This window comes from Marmota marmota, unplaced genomic scaffold (assembly GCF_001458135.2).
Source record: "Marmota marmota marmota unplaced genomic scaffold, marMar, whole genome shotgun sequence".
Lineage (NCBI taxonomy): Eukaryota > Metazoa > Chordata > Mammalia > Rodentia > Sciuridae > Marmota > Marmota marmota.
Window position 1 is genome coordinate 35,364,996 of NW_026000093.1, and position 2,805 is coordinate 35,367,800.

Here is a 2,805-nt window from a genome sequence, read left to right on the forward strand (position 1 = left end):
GAGGGCATAAATATATCACAAATTTTTCTTCTACTTTATCTGCAACTGAGGCAATTTGGAGTTGACTATTGAAGTTTAATCACCAATATGGAATGTAGATTTTTCACCACACTATCCTAATATAGAACTAGCAATGACTTGGGGCAGTCTTCAATAAAAAATAATAAAATGAGAAGCTGCATGAGATTGCACATGCTGATTACCTTGATTTTCCATGGTGTGCAACAAAACTGCAATCACTGTTTCATGGAATTTCTTTTGGAAACTAGGTGCAAAATCTGTAGCCAGATGTAGTACAGGCTGCAGCCCTCACACTTGGATGAGGATCATGGGATGTCTTCATAGATTTCTTCTGCTTGTATCTATGCCATACAGCTTGTATAGATCAAATGTTACAGAAGCTGGTAGAACTCTTGCTTTTCCGACATAGTCATCAGCGCCCCTACTGACCCAGCTGCTGCCATTGTGCCCTGTCAAAATGCCATTTGTGGCATTTTAATTTGCCTATAACCACATTTCCTCGTTAACTGTGAGGCACACTTGAAAAACAATAGTCCATAATCATGATGAACCCTGAAAATCTGGCAGCAACTGGAGAGGCCAGAGAAGAGATGGAAGCCCTTCAAAACCTTAATCCCAGAAAAGTGTCAATCTTTGACCTGTTGGTTGTTCTTTTAAAGGGTCAACTAGGAAGGTTATTTTCATGTTACACAACTCAGTCCACCCAGTCCAAATCCTTTTCCCTGGAGATGTTTTTGAAAATAATAAGAGGCAATTAGTTGAACTTGGCAGTTCCTGAAAACTGCAGATAACAGTTGGGGCATGTAATAGGCTAACCAAAATAATACAAGAAGAGGATACATTTTCCAACTCAACCCATGGTGCCAATATTACCCCATACATATGAAGCTATCACAGATATCACAAGGTAAAAAACTATACATCAACATCTTTATGAAAACAGATTCAATAATTCTCCACCATTAGCAAACTGAGTCCTACACCATCTAAAAAGTGTTACATGGCACACTGAAGTAGACTTTATCCCAGTAAAGCAGGTTGATATCTGCATTCAAAGCAACACATTCAGGTGCTGTAAATTTTGCCAATGTAATATCAATCCATTTAATATACCAAATTCATAAGATAAATAAAAAATCCACATAATCATTTTGATAAAAATTATCAAAAGGAATAGAAATAGAAAAGAATATCTTCAAATTAATAAAGTTCATCGTCCGTGAAATTAGTCAAGAAAGAAAGAAAATATATCCAAATTGGAATGGAATAAATAACATTACCATTATTTGCTGATGATATAATCTTGTATACAAAAAATTTTTAAGAAAATCACACACACACACACAAAAAAAAAAACACAAAAAACAAACAACAACAAAAAAAACCATGAGAGTAAATGAATGTGTTTGGCAATTGTTATAGTTTGGAAATGAGTTTTCCCCCAAAAGCTCATGTATGAGACAATGCAAGAAAGTTTAGAAGTGAAATGACTAGGTTATGAGATACTTAACTAATCAGTGCATTAATCCACTTGAATGGGTTAAATGGTAACCATAGGCAGGTATGGTGTGGCTAGTTGATATAGGTGTGGTGAGAGCATGTCTTTGGGGGTCTATATTTTGTTCCTGGTGAATGGAACTGGATCTCTTTGCTTCCTGATTGCTATGTCCTGAATCGCTTTCCTTTTTTACTCCCTTGCCCCATAGTGTTCTGCCTCTCCCCAGCCCAAACCAGCAGAATTGGCTGTCTATGGACTGAGACCTCTGAAACCAAGAACCCCAGATAAACATTCCTCCTCTACATTGTTCTTGTCAAGTCTTTTTGTCACAGTGACAAAAAAAGCTGACTAATACAGATTACAGAAAGATATATTAGCAATATACAAAAATCCATAGTATTTCTATATACTAGCAATGAAAAATCAAAAAATTAAGAAAATAAGTTATAATAATAACAATACAAATAAAATACATAATAATAGAGTTAAAAAGTGTTTGATTTGTATACTGAAAACTACAAACTGCATTTGGAATAATTAAAGAACATTTAAATGAATAGAAAACATTTTATGTTCATGGATGGAAGACAATGTTGTTAAGATGGCAATACTACCTAGATTTTCCTGCAGATTTTTCTTAATTAGATCAAATTCCCTATTCTCTGTTTTTGTAGACATTGGCAAACTGAGCTTAAAATGAATATGGAAATACAAGGGACTCTGAGCAGTCAAAATTGTCTTGACAAAAAAAAATAGCAAAGTAAGAGGACTCACACTTCTGAATTTTAAAATTTACTCAATCTTGTTGTAGCTCTAATTTTGTGATATTGGAGTAATGGTAGAGATAGTAACTAATGGAAAATAATTTGAGAGTTCAGAAATAAACCCACACATTTATAATCAACTGATTTTCAACATACCAAGACAATTTCAATAAACGATAGAGAAACAATTGAACACCCACATGCAAAAAATAAATTTGGTTTTCTACCTTATATGATACACAAAAAATAAGTTAAAAGGCATGGAATATGTAAATACAGCAGCAAAATCTGTAAAACTCTTAGAATGAAACATAGGTAAAATGTTTACAATCTTGCTCTAGAAAATTGTTTTCTTCATATTGCATCTAAAGAACAAGCAATCCATGTGAAAATAAATAAATAAACTGGGCTTCACTAGAGTTTAAAATTTTTATGAAGGACTCTAACAATGAAATAAAAAAACACTCTTTTAATTATTGAATTACTATTATAATTCAGTAATAAACCCAGAAATAACTCAGT

At 33.3% G+C, this 2,805-nt stretch overlaps 1 pseudogene; it reads right to left on the minus strand.

Annotated features, from left to right (window-relative positions):
* Window positions 1-265: 265 nt before the first annotated feature.
* On the minus strand, window positions 266-464 carry LOC107142362 (annotated as a pseudogene).
* Between the last annotated feature and the right edge of the window lie 2,341 nt (window positions 465-2,805).